This window comes from Podarcis vaucheri (assembly GCF_965113315.1).
Source record: "Podarcis vaucheri genome assembly, chromosome: 5".
Taxonomy (NCBI): Eukaryota; Metazoa; Chordata; class Lepidosauria; order Squamata; family Lacertidae; genus Podarcis; species Podarcis vaucheri.
The window spans coordinates 76047846-76062873 of NC_138763.1; positions in this window are offsets into that span (position 1 = coordinate 76047846).

Genomic DNA, 15028 nt, shown 5'->3' on the forward strand with positions numbered 1-15028 from the left:
GCCAATGTAGGTCTTTCAGGACTGGTGTTATGTGATCTTGGGGGCCGCTCCCAGTCACCAGTCTAGCTGCCGCATTCTGGATTAGTTGTAGTTTCCGGGTCACCTTCAAAGGTAGTCCCACGTAGAGCGCATTGCAGAGACGGTGTTGTATGCACAGCACTTTAAAAAGATGCCTGCATCCAGCACTGCAGCCAACATTATCAAGCAGTGCGCACACAACCAAGGAAAAATATGCCACGACATCTTATCATGGATCTCCCACATTATATCCAGTTTAGCCTGAGGTGTCTTTTTACTGGGGCAAAAACATTTTAAAAGCAGTTCAATTTGGGAGCCTGAATTCACAACTAATATCACATACATAAAATCAAGTAAATTGGCTCAGCTGCTACTCTCTTGACCCTTTCATGCTTCAGGTAGGCTGTTTGACGTATGTGTGTCTTTTTTAAAAAAAGCTGCAGATTTACATTTACATGTCTGCCTTGCAAAATGAAATCAAAATCACAACAATTGAAATGTAACCCTTGTAAGACTACTGTAGAAGTTGAGGGTAGAAGTGTTCATGACATCATTGGCGCTGGTCAATACATTTCCTTTGCAGTTGGGTTTTCCCCAGTTCACGCTATTAACGCTGGAAACTTTCTTTTTTTAAGAATTAGGACAGAAAAATATATGTTTGCACTGAACACAGGGAAGGCATTTTCAAACCTTGCCCACTGCTCCAAAAGGTACACCAGAGTTCATATTTATGGGTTATGTGTTAACTATACAATAGTAGAAGAAGAAGAAGAAGAAGAGTTTGGATTTGATATCCCGCCTTTCACTCCCCTTCAGGAGTCTCAAAGCGGCTAACAATCTCCTTTCCCTTCCTCCCCCACAACAAACACTCTGTGAGGTGAGTGGGGCTGAGAGACTTCACAGAAGTGTGACTGGCCCAAGGTCACCCAGCAGCTGCATGTGGAGGAGCGGAGACGCGAACCCGGTTTCCCAGATTACGTGACTACCGCTCTTAACCACTACACCACACTGGCTGAATTTAGCTGAATTTGTTACCATTTTGGTGCCAAAATGTTTCTGTTTGTCTGAGCATTTTAGTGGTGCAGTCTGCCCTTCTGGGTTTTACCACCTCTTAAAGTTGTTTTGACCATTGTTTTCATTTCATGGTTGCATTTATGGTTATAAGATCATTTTGTTCTTATTTTGTGCACTGCCATGATATCTAATTTTTGAAGGGTAGTTTTAAAATCTTGTAATTAAATAAATAGACAAACATTTCCCCACTCCCCTGCTATGATCAACAACAGTGGTGGGTGGCTGCTGAAACCATCAACTGCAACTTTTGAAGTGACCTTTAGACTGTTTTTTGGAACATGTTAACTTCTCAGCCTCCGGTTTCCTGATAAGGCTGTCACTTAAGTAAGAATGAAAGGAGCAAATTTCTTGATATGGAAATCGATGTGGGAGGGAGGACACTAAACACTATCAGGCAGGAAGTAGCGATGCACTTGGAGCTTTCCACATTTAACATCACGCTGCAAAGCTAGACTTCACACTTCAGGCTGCAAACCTGTACACACTTCCTGAAGAGAAAGCCCCAATAAATTCAGGTGAGCTTCCTCCAGGCATCTGGTTGGCAACTAGATAAGATGGGCTATGGCCTGGTCAAAGGAAGACTCTTCTGAGCAAACGCATACGCTGATTCTATCAACATTGCATCAAGTATTTTTTTTTAAAAAAAAAAACGAAACCTTTTCTTTATGACCTGAATCCAAAGTCATGAGGTAAGGTGTTGGTTTGTTTTTTTAAGTAAAAATTCTAAATAAGGTGAGATCACACAATCAAAGAACAAGTGTACAGTGGTACCTCGGGTTACATATGGTTCAGGTTACATATGGTTCAGGTTACAGACTCCCCTAACCCAGAAATATTACCTCAGGTTAAGAACTTTGCTTCAGGATGAGAACAGAAATCGTGCTCCGGCAGCGCGGCAGCAGCAGGAGGCCCCTTTAGCTAAAGTGGTGCTTCAGGTTAAGAACAGTTTCAGGTTAAGAATGGACCTGCGGAACGAATTAAGTACTTAACCTGAGGTACCACTGTATGTTATTTCAGTTTATCTTCAGTGGTACAAAGGCATTGTATGGCCCTGAGTCAAATCAGTATTACGTCTCCAAGGCCTTGCTACACAAGGCCTTCAAGAACAAGTCTCTCTAAAAGGGTTTTTTAGGTCTCCGGTGACCTGCCGTTCTGCGTGTTACTGTGCAGGTTATATACAGTACAAAAGGGAAGCAAACACCTACAAAGTCGTCGTGTTGTCTTATGCCCTATAAAGCTCTCTTTTGATGGGTGAGGTTCTCAGGTCATGCCAGCTCCCACCCTTCTTAATTTTATGAAAGAGGGTTGAGCCCTGCAACAGCACACAATCTCATGATGCCCACCTACAAGCGATAAGGGATAAATTAGTTTCATTAGTCTGCATTCAAATACAAGCTTGCCTAATTTGCACTTTCTGAATCAGTATGTGAACTCAGCCACTGCCAGCCTTTGAAATTCGCACCTCTCTGAATTTTGCAATGCACTTCTCCAGCACAGCAAGGTGTAGAAAAAAGCACACAGAGGGGTAAAGTCTGCGTGGAAAATGTGTATATTTGGGAAGATAACATACACGAAGGCTATACCCTCCAACATTTCTCTGATGAAAATAGGGGCACCCCACTGCATAATGATAATTTTACTATTTATACCCCACACATCTTATTGGGTTGCCCCAGCCTCTCTGGGTAGCTTCCAACATATACAAAAACATAATAAAATATTAAGCATTTTAAACAACTTCTCTATACAGGGCTGCCTTCAGATACAGTGGTGCCCCGCAAGACGAATGCCTCGCAAGATGAAAAACTCGCTAGACGAAAGGGTTTTGCGGTTTTTGAGCTGCTTCGCAAGACGAATTTCCCTATGGGCTTGCTTTGCAAGACGAAAACGTCTTGCAAGTTTGTTTCCTTTTTCTTAACACCGTTAATACAGTTGCAACTTGACTTCGAGGAGCAACTCATAGAACGTGGTGTGGTAGCCTTTTTTGAGGTTTTTGGTGATTTTTGAAGCTTTTCCAAAACTTTTCCGACACCGTGCTTCGCAAGACGAAAAATTTGCTAGACGAAAAAACTCGCGGAATGAATTAATTTCGTCTTGCGAGGCACCACTGTATGTTCTAAAGGTTGGCTTGGGGGGGGGGTTGCATAACTCTATATCCTCCAACATTTATCCAATGAAAATAGCAAGACATTCCAATATCAAATCAGAAACTGGAATGGCTTCTGTAAAACCGAGACTATCCCTGTATAGGGAAGTTGTTTTAATGTTTTATTATGTTTTCATATATGTTGGAAACTGCCCAGAGTTGCTGGGGCAACCCAGTCAGATGGGTGGAGTATGAATAAAATCATTATTATTGTGGAATATGACATCCGTTTTCATTGGAGAAATGTTGGAGAGTATGTGCTAGGTACTGAAGGCAACTAAGAATAATAATACACAAATGCTGGAGGCTAGTCTCTGCTCGTGCTGCTCACCAACCCCTGCCGAACCTCCAACCCCTTGCCTGTCCCCCTGATTTATGTCTTCTACCCCTGATTGGGAAAATTTAATGGTAATAAACCAACTCACAATTGACAAGTGGGGGGGGGCCTTTGGGAGCCACCAATAAGCTTTGGGTTAGCTCCCATTTTAAAGGTTATAACCGACACTTTGAATTGTGCAGGGAAATGTATCAGTTCCATCAGGTCACAATGTATGGGTGTACGACTTTGCTGCTACAAAGCCATATTTAGGGTTGCTGCTGCCCTTCAAATCTCCCACTACAGCAGGAGACAAAGGAACTGTTGCCCCTTCTCCTACCTATCCCCTTTGCAGTCCTGCCATCTGTCAGCTCCTTCACCCGCAAGGAGACCACCCTATGACATTTAAGTTGGCTTGTGGCAGTGCATCAGACATCCTGTGGCATCCGAAAAACCAGAGTCAAAGCATCTATGTTGGCCTTAAAAAGAACATTCAAAATTAACTCCGACCTGAGAACTTTGGCCCCCATGGAGACTTCCCATACTTTTCCTGTGGTTTCATCCAAAGCCAATGCCAAGTTTTAGAAAATGAAGCATGACGTTTTAATTGAACCGCCACAACCTTTGTTAATGCATTCTGGGAGTTCTGTGTAGTTTGATCATCGTTTCATCTCTTCCAACTGAAAATGAAACAAGTGGAAACTTGTGAATAATGAAACTTGTGAATAATGTACGTATGCCAAAGGGGTGCTCTGCTTCCTGAAAAGCATTGAGCACTCTCCATTGGCCCGTCTGCCGCATATACTCCACTGTCTGCTGCACATAGGATTGTGTAGTTTTTTTCCATATTGGGTGTGTGTTTTTTTGTAGAAAGGTTTCCTTCCAGATCACATCTATTCTTTCCCAGGCCTGCCATACCTTTGTGGTTTTAAACGAAAGTCCCATGAAGAGCAGTCTATATGTCACGCTAGATGTAAAGGTTTAAGTTTACAACACGCCACTCGTCAAATTCTGACTTTGAATTGACCCTTTTGACTTGCTGCTGTTTGATGTTCAGAAGTGATTCTCTGCCACTTTTCCTGCACGGGGCAGTTAATTCTGAGTGTTAGATAGAGATCAATAGTCATAGCTTGAAATTGACATCTTTGGAGGAAAAATATGTTGTGTGGCAGTAACACAGACATGATAGTGCTTCAGTTAAGAAAATGGTGTACTCTTTCATTATTGTTTTTCAATGACAGTATCCAGAGTGTTATTTCATTCTCTGAGCGAGAGTCTGACAGTCTCTTGCAATATCTTATCTATCAGAGTGTTTTCATTCCTATCCTTTCATGCTTGGCTTCTCGGGTGGAACTTTATTTACAAGGCCCGGGGAATTAGAAAGGATGGCTTACTCTATCAGCCTTGGTCACTAAGAAATAAGACCCATCACTTCAAAAACTCAACTTTGCTTCTCCAGGAACCAAAAGTTGAAAGCTTTGGGCCAAACTACACATTTGGTGGAGACTCAGAACCCATGTCCTCAAAATAATAGGAGGAGGCCTCACTCTGAAGCAGAGAAATGGTGTGTGGGTTTACTTTCCCTCCTTCTCCCGCACTTTTTAACCTATACGCACACATATCCTCTAGCTGCTATAACCATGTAGCTGGTTTCTGAATGTGTATACCATACCTTTCTGTCTATTAGACACCCCTGTGTATAAGACCCTCTATTTTGGGGGACTCAATTTTCAGAAAATGATGCACCAGCATCGAGGGAAGTTGCGCTCCAGCTAGCCAGCTGGTTGGCCAGAGAGTAACTTCCCCCATGCCTCTGCGCGTGGGAAACGATCCAGGGAGTGCTTCCGGTGTGCAGTGACATTGGGGGAAGCAGCGCGCTGCCAGCCAGCACCCCCAGATTGCTCCCTGCTTGCTGTGGCATTGGGAGAAGCTGTGCACCACTAGCCAGCGTCCCCACATCACTCCCTGCCCACAGGGCCATCTCCCCCCCCCCATGCCACTATCTGTGTATTGGATGACCCCAGTTTTCTGACATGAGTTTTGTGTCAAAAACACCTTGTCCAATACATGGAAAAATACAGTATGTTGTATTGCATTTAAAAAGTGGATGGGATGGAGGGGGTGATGCAAGAGGAAGAGTTAAGCACCCTTCACCCGCTGTTTCTCACCTGCAAACCACGCCCTCCCAGATTACTTCGCAGCAGTTTAGCAGAGCTCTGGGTCACCACTGCAGATGGAGTATGGCTCTTCGCTACCTCAGAGCTTAGTATCACACATCATACTCCTGACAACATTGTGCTAGGTACTCCACCCAGCACACACTATATTAGGTGGAAGTGGGACAGCCTTAAGCCTAAACTCTATATGTCCAACATTTCCTACTCTTTTTTGCCAGTTTTTGCAGATTGCTCATCCTCTCTGCTTCCTCTGTGGTCTACGCTGCACTCTTTCCCCCTAAGTTCATTCATAGGCAAGAATAAAGGAAGAGATATTTGGTTCCCCGCCCCCTGCTGCTATTACAGGGTTCCCAGTAGAAGGGGACCTTCTAAGTGTGTTCACTTGAACGCAGTTAGGATCTTCACACCGAACTCACAACTCTGAAATAGAGTTGGCACGTACAGAGATGTTGCGTGTGGGACTTGCGTGCATGTTCTTCCTTACTTAAATGCCACATGCTGCTTTTACCCAAACACACAAATCAGGCTTAAGTCCTGAGTTCAAACATTTATATCCATCGCTCACTGACTGCAGCAGCATCTGACAACAAACACCACGGAAGGATGGACCATTGCTGAGGAATCACCAGACAGAACTTCCACATGATGTCTCCTGCCAATTCATAAAGATGCTTTTCTGTGCAGCCAATTCATGCTTTCATAACAGGTTCGTTGCCACAGGGCCTCTGGTGATCAAGTCACAGGGCAGTCACAGTACTGCCTGAGGTGATGAAGCCAGGAGAAAGCATAGAAGTCCAGGAGGATGGTACCGTTGAGAAACCAATCTGAGGTTAGTTCCAAGAAAACAATCAGAGAGGGCAGAGCAGGCAGAGAGGAGGGGGGAAGAGGGAAGACAGAAGTAAGGGTCAAGGATGAGAGACAGACAGAGAGAGAGAGAGAGAGAGAGAGAGAGAGAGAGAGAGAGAGAGAGCGCCAAGCTTGTATGTCTGAAATGCACACAGGAAGCTGTGCTGTGCTTCACTGAACAGACCAAGATCTGCTGCCACGACAGGAAGTTTCAAGTTAATGTTTGTTGTTTGTTTGTAAGTTGTTGTTTTTTTTAAAAAAAGCATCCTCAAAGCAGTTGACAAAATTAGTGGCAGACAGGCAGAGTAAGTCAGTGACCGATCCTGTAGAGGAGGGGCAATATAAGCAAATTCACGGGGTGTAGGCCAGTAGAAAAACCTCCCTCACAGGGTTGTTGTGAGGATAAAATGAAGTGCAGTCAGAGAACCAAATACACCACCTTGAGCTCCTTAGAGGACAGGTGGGATAGAAATGTAACTAATAAATAAATAAAACCACCCACTTCCTGGAAGAACCTGCTGGGTAGGGTTGGGAATACAATGCTGAACTAGGTGAGACCCTTGGTTTGATCCTGCACCTCTCCTAGTGAAGCAGCAGTCTTTGTGGTTTTTCGAGGGAGAAGCCATGACTTAGGCAGAGCTTGTGCAGTCTGCAATACTAGTATTGCTGCCATTATTTAGACTTCCTACCTGTGCTTCGCTACGAGGTCCCAGGGCAGGTTAAAACCATTTAAGAAGACAATATCAAAATCCGTTAAAGACAAAGTACAGTGCGGAGAATAGGACAGGCCCTAGAATCACTCTCATGTGCCAGAGACCATATGATGAAATTTACATAATGAAAGTACTGGACGCACCTCTAGAGAGGGATCTCCACAGATATGGGGCTGCCACAGGGGCTCCCAGAGCAGCACCACCCTGACCTTCTGAGGGCAGTGGAGGGTCTGCAGGGAGGGGAGAGAGAGTCTTTCAGATATTTTGAGAAATCACACAAGATCCATCATGGGAACTGGCCCTGCCTATGACACCGATCTTTTGCCAGCAGTGACTTAGCATCTCTGTCACTGTCCTCCGTCCCTTCCCTTGCTGCAGTCACTCAGTTCTCCAATCTGTTCTCAGAAGCTAAATTAATATTGTGACGGGTAAAGAGATCCATGTAAGGCACTTTTACTACCTTTAAAAATAATAAAAATCCTGGCAGTGGAATCAAACCTTAATCTGTCACAGAAGTAGTCAGCTGGGTGACAAATGCTCATTTCTGGAAGCTGAGCCAATCGGATTGGCTTGCCGCTTATGGGGATGTGCTCAGGGGAGGCGTTGTGTAATGAGTTCCGCTAGAAATTCCTGCTAGTTATATAAAATTGGCTATTAATAGCACATTATTTTAGTTAGGAAAGTGACATACTGTTCGCTGTGACAATGATAATGACATGGCGGTGATGGTTGACTTGCATAACGCTCCTTTGCCGCTTGAAATGGTTTCTTTGAAAGTCTGGTTATGCACTCAGAATCTCAGGTATTGACCTATACAGCCTATTTTCTGAGTGACTTTAAAGATTTAACCCAGGCTGTTTTCACACAGAGTGCCATTGCAAGCAAAACTGCGAAAGGGCAAGTCCCACTGAGCTCCGTGAAGCTTATTTGCTTCTGAGAGTAAACATGCTTTGGAGTGCAGTAAACAAAAACGTTTCTGAAGACTGCAGGAAGTGAGTTATATACTAAGTCTGACCATTAGGCCATCTGGCTCCCTGCAGTGGGCAGTATGGAAAGTGGTGGCACACACCTGACCGCCCAACAGCTGAGTCGCTGAAGCTTACTAGGAGCAGCAAGGTGTGGACAGGTTGGCACTGTGTAAACACGCCGGCAGAGCCAATGCAGCATCTGCAGCAAGTGAGAAGTTTGTTCTAACAAAAGCTGGAGGTTGCCTGAGGCCTTACGCCCCCCCCCCCTCAGTCCAAATGACTGCTCCTAGATTCCATCCCCTCTGCCTAAGGCATGTGGCCTCTTAAAAGGACAGCATTTTATTATTATTATTCCAAATTGGACGGATGAAATGAAGAGAGCTTAGAAGGAAACCCTCCTGGGGGCAGGGCATATCAAAGTAGGTGTGGTCAAAGTGTAGAAGAGGGTGTCACCAGTTTGGTTTTTTTATAAGAGACAAACTTTGGGAGGTGTGGCGGCTGGGGAGACCCTCACAAAAACATTCAGCACCACAGAGTCACCTCAGAGGACCATCAGGAGTGGCCAATAATTTCTTTTACCTTTTTTTTAAAAAATGGGGAGATGGGGGAGGGCTTGTGGGGGCATAAAATGCCTTTTGGCAGTACATTCTGGGATTTAGGGGTTGTTAGTCAAAACTCTTTTTTTAAGTTACTAAGAATTTAAAAATTAAATTAATAAAATAAAATATTTTTTTAAAACTTTGGGGATGCAATAAGCCACTTTCATTATTGTGGCATCTCAATGTGGGAGTCAGGGAAGCACTTGTTTTTTTAATGAAAATTTGGGGGGGCCTGGTGGGGCTAAACAAACATTTTGAGGGCCAGATACAGCCCAGTGGCCTGGGGTAGCCCACTCTAACTTACACCCAGGGCTGATCCATGACTGCCTCAAGTGAAGGACCCTCTCCATATAAAAGAACCAGCCAGCCTGTCACTTGGATATGACATCAATGCGGGCAGCAGGATAGTGCCATCCAGTGCAGCTGAAGGCAGCAGGCAGACAGACCATGTGGCACACACCTCTCTGTTCTCCAGCACAAGGCTACGGCCAGGGGACTCTGGATGAGCAGCTGGAGGGGCTGCTGCTGCTGCTGCCCCAGTGGCGTAGCGTGGGGGGGTGCAGGGGGGGCCGGCTGCACCGGGCGCAACATCTGGGGGTTAGGGTTAGGGGGCGAAAATCCACGGGTTAGGGGGCGCAAATCCACGGGTTAGGGGGCACAAATCCACGGGTTAGGGGGCGCAAATTACTTGCCTTGCCCCGGGTGCTGACAACCCACGCTACGCCACTGTGCTGCCCCTCACATTTGCCAGCCGAGACAGGTCACCTCATTCTGCCTAATGTAGGACAGGCCTTGCCTGCACCCACAAGAAGGCATTACCGTGTGGTGTGGTTTGGTGTGGCATGTAGAGATCAGCTCGGAGACATACTTCCCTAACTACCACCTGTGTCTCCTTAAGGAGTCTAGTAGCAACTCCACTCAGAGAACCTCACAGACCCTGGAGAATATTCTTATTTCAAAGGTGTATCATACCTAAACCTCGAGAGGACAAAATATCTACATCTGTCACTCCCATAACTAACTTGGATCAGAGTATTGATCAGCCCCAGTATATATTGTTTTCCAGGGAGAGGATGAGGTAGACAGGCTAATCCATTACTCGCAGCCATTTCTCAGTGGAAAGCAATAGTGCTAATGATACAGATTTCCAATAGCTGATTTATATGATCTGGAAGCAAATAAAAGCTGGTGGCATTGTCACTGCATCATTTAAAGGCAATGTGATTTGGGACAACAGGCCCCAATTCAGATCATCTCAAGCATAGTTAACTTATTTTTCAAGAAAAATCTACCCAAAAAAAGTATCAGCAACACTTGCCATCTATACATACCTGGGGATCAATCCAAAACCTGAAATTTGTTGTGCGATTGCCAGTCAATAAGAGAAGGTAGGGGGTCAGTTTCTACAGTCTACAATCTAGAATACAAACGTTGCAGTTTGAATATACAGATGAATTCGACCCCTTCCATGTATATCATTGCCAGTTTGTAACTGTTGAAATCTTGTTTGTGGGCCCATTTGTGAATCTGTCTTCTTTTAATTTAAACACTGAGGCCAAAAGAAAGAAGCTGAGGGTTGGTGAGAGAAGACAAGAGAGAGGGCGAGAACACAGAATATTGGGGTGGAGGGGAAAGAATGTTGATACATAAATCTTCTCACAAGACATCCAGCTAAAAGCCCAACATTTTACACTTAAGAGCTTGCTAGATCAAGCCAATGGCCCATCTAGTCTCGTATCCTGTTTGCACAATGCAAGCAGGACCCAAGGGCAAGAGCGCTCTCCCTTCCTCTGGCTTCCAGCAACTGATATTCAGAAGCGTCAGTGTCATAGCATGGGTTGCCAGCACCCAGGGACCACGCGGAGTGGAAGAGAGAGGGAAACGGATGGAGTACACATGCACTTTCAACTGCCTAATGGCATCCACATCACCCAGGAGATCACAGCCACAAAGATAAGAAAAGAAGAGTCGTTCCATTGTCTGGAGAAGTCACTTCCTGGTTCGCACGGAGAAGCCGTTTTCAATGGAGCCCAGCAATGGAAGTGCCCAGCTGTACTGAGGCTGCAACAGGTTCTGAAATGTGTGCTCAGCTTATATGGTTCAAACAGAAGAGGGATACAGAGAAAGGAACAGGAAACAACCTTTCCTCCCTCCCTCTCCAAAGATGTGGGGGCGTGCCAAGCCTTCTCTAGCAATTTACAGCTCTGTGGTCCTTAACCCCTTTCTTTCTGGCAATTATGCACCGTTATGTCCGGCTCCTTAATCTCCCACACTTCACACCCTGAGTTTTTGCCTTGCTGAGATGTGTCCTTCAACTCTGATAATGCCTCTTGCTTGTCTTGGGTGGAGGACAGAGAGGGGTGCGCGAGTGGGTGTGGAAAGTAGCCTATTACAGAGAGGGGGGAATTACATCTCTTGCTCCGCCCACTTCTGATGCCGGTCCCCTCCACCACTGGCATGTGGCCCTTGGGAAATTGCCTAGAAGGGAAAGGGGCCCTTGAGCTGAGAAAGGTTCCCTGGTCCTGCTTTGAGTGATGTTTTCCCTGTGTTTTCCAGCCCAACATGGTATAGACCAGCTTCTAGTGGCTGCCAAAGATCCCTTGACTGAAGGATCCATTAATTAAGAAACCCCTAATTTGTTGTTTAAATGATAAACCGTAATAGCTTCAGTGCAGCTGTTATAAACCACCAAGAAAATTATACCCAGCTGAAAGAGCCCATAATTAGGTATTTATATAGCAGATTGAAAGGACTTTGAGAGATAACAGATTTTCTAAGGTCTGCACTTTTTAAAAGGCAACATGACAGAGCCATGAAATCACAGGGCCATGGAAGCAAAGGTAGCTGCAGTGAGTGACATTTTTGAAGAGAAGGGTTGTCACCATTTTGCCCCATTGCTTGACCAGGCGCCACAGCCCCCCACCGACTCAACTTTATGGAAAGAAGCAGATAAGACAATAATTACTTTGGGTCACATCAGATGTAAGAGGTTTGGCATAAGTGTTGGGTGCAACCATTGACTGCTGGAAGTATACTTTTTTGGGTCAATCCAGCAGCGAAGAAGTCCTATGACTTATATCAAATAGTAGTGCCCCCACGGGATCACCACCTTGAGGAATGCTATGGCCCTAGCCCCTGCCTGGGCGTCCAGACAGAAGCAACTCCTCCCGGATCCCCTTAATGGGATATCCTTTACCTTTGAAGGGGCAGGTAGAGGCTACAACTTCCCCTCCAACCAGGACCAAGGTTCACCCAATGTTGAATGTAGAAATGACATTTTTGAAGAGAAGGCTTGTCGCCATTTTGCCCCATTGGCATTCATCATGTCAATAGGCCCCAAAAGGGACCCAAGCATTTACTTCTTTAGAGATTGACTTGAGCGACTGTAATCCCGGGCAGCTGGTAACACTGAACCTGGTCTACCAAGAGAGATGGGTGTGTGCATAAGCAGCCTTCTACACGTGTTAATTCTGAAAGAATATCTGCATGGGCTTCTGAGTGCACATCTCCATTGCAATGCACATCCAATCCCTATTGAACTGACTGCATGAAGTTTTCATTGGAATAGGAATGCACGCCTATCTCTGGGGCCAGTGTTTGTTACACAGAACTAGTTTCTAATAGCTACAACTGGAAGGCAAGTCAGAAATGCATGTCTGTGGGGAAGCTGTGAGGAGGAGAGGTCAAATGGATATTTGGGGTGCAGTTCCATCAGTAGGCTGTTGCCAACCAGATCAGACTCTCCTTCTTCTCATCCAGTTCCAGGAGGCAGTGGAGGTCTTGAGCCAGGTCAGAAGTGGACTGGATGTGGGTTAACATAACAAGACTTCCAGACAGAGGTGCGTTTGCTCATTGGAAAGATGAGCACCTGAGATGATGTATACAGCTTGTTTGGAATGGGGCACCATTCGCCTTGAAGGATCAGAGCATAGGCGCCGACTCCATGGGGCTTGAGGGGGCTTGAGCCCCCTCAAAATTTTTTTTGGGGGGCTCAGCCCCCCCAATAATCTCGGGCGCCCTTGCCGCCGTCCCCCGCCTCCTCCCCACCTGCTCCCTCCCCAGCCAGCCAGCCAGCCGCGCGCCCTAGCTGGAGAGCCCCGGCCGTCCCCCGCGAGAACAGGGGAATCCCCGGGGGCGGGGGCTTCTGCCTCTAGCCCCAGGTTTCCCGCATATCAGCTGTTCCGGAGCTGATTAATAGGCAGCAGCACGCTCTCCCCTATTCGCTCACGAGGGGGCGGCGCCACTTTATTTGCATATTCATGAGCTTATTTGCATATTCATGAGCTTATTTACATTTAACGAGCTTTCCCGGCCCCCCCAATATTTTTTATAAGTCCGCGTCCCTGGATCAGAGTCACAGCTTGGGAGCATTTCAGGAGGATCCAGCTTTGCTCCTGAATGGGTCAGTGTATGGCTTCGCCTGATGTGCTTGTTGTGCCCTTTCCTGAGAAAGGTAGTTGTCGCCACAGTCATGTACGCCTGAATCACATTCCAACTAGACTGCTGCAGTGTACTCAGTGTGGGGCTGCCTTTGAAAAGCGCTCAGAAGAAGAAGAAGAGTTTGGATTTGATATCCCGCTTTATCACTACCCTAAGGAGTCTCAAAGCAGCTAACATTCTCCTTTCCCTTGCTCCCCCACAACAAACACTCTGTGAGGTGAGTGGGGCTGAGAGACTTCAGAGAAGTGTGACTAGCCCAAGGTCACCCAGCAGCTGCATGTGGAGGAGCAGGGAAGCGAACCCGGTTCCCCAGATTACGAGACTACCGCTCTTAACCACTACACCACACTGGCTCTCAGCAGAAACAGCAACTAGTGCAGAATGCTATGGCCAGAGGTTGATGGGAGCCTGCTTTCCAGAGCATGTTACTCTGAGTGGGATTCACTTATTGAGTCCTGTCAGCAGAACCTTCCCTTCCAATGTCTCTAAAACATCCCTTTTCCTACAGAGGCCTACCTTGATATCATGTGGGATTGTGTGGCCAGCGCATGCCTACCTCATGCAACTCCCCAGTAATGTCTAGGAAATAAATGGGTGCTGTGAGGTCATTGCGTTCAGGTCTCTCCCCACCCACAGCCCCCTGCAAGCAACCACTAATGTGTTGGGAAGCAGGGCAGGGAAATGCTCAACATGTCACATTATACGTTTCTTTTGCCAAACATTGAAATACTGCTGTCCTTTGAGGGGAGCACAAATTCTCCAAGCTGGATGAATCATCCATTTGGCTATCAGTTCTGCATGCCTGATTCAGACAACTTGTGGCTCGAGAGAAACCTAAGTGGGCAGAACATAACAAACAAACAAGAGAAAATGCACATATTGCCCCTAAACCCAGGTTGATCCTCTTAGCATTCAAAGTCTTCTGTTGATTTCACATTTTCAACCACATGATCTCCCTCTGTGTGTTTTAAGCATTTCACTGAGTGTGGGGGAAATCAGATGCATTAAGTGTAACTTGGCTCAGATTTTTTATTGAAGCTTTTCTTTCCCTTCTCTCCCTTCCAGCTCCTGCTTGGAGAGGTTTTAATTCGTATGCAGATTTCTGCCTTGCGCAAAGGAGTTGCTTCTCCTCACTGAAGGTATTCGGACATCAAGGGTGGGGCAGTGAGTGGGAAGGAGCAAAACTCCCCCCCCCTCCCAGGAGGGGGCTTTCAACCTTTGTGGAAAATAATGATGTATGAGACAGGGATTCTTTTGGAACCCGAAGAGTACATGACAGATAGAATAATATGGGGGCCAAACACTGTCATCCCAATTGAGACGGATGGTCTCATCTCATCTCACGGTGATTGTGAGCGGCCCAAGCTGAGATGAGCTTTCTTACGAAGGACATCATTTGGTGGCAGGTAATGTCTGCCAAACACGCGGCCCCTCAGTGGTAGCTTTCCATCCAAAGGGCGAGATCTTGACAGGAGCCAAGGCAGCCTTTGTGCAGGCCTTCATAGTGGGGTCCCAAAATGCTTTTTGGGCATTATGATGCATGCTTGCCAGGAATGGCAAACCTTATACTAGGGTTGAGGGAACCCTCAGTGGCACAGCACACCATCATCTTTATAAACCAACTTCAGTTTTCCCAGGCCTTCATTCATTCAAGTCCTGCCCCACTTCCTTTTCTCTGTTTTTTAGTATTATGAGAAAAGGCTGTTCATTTGTATGTGGGAAGATGAAACG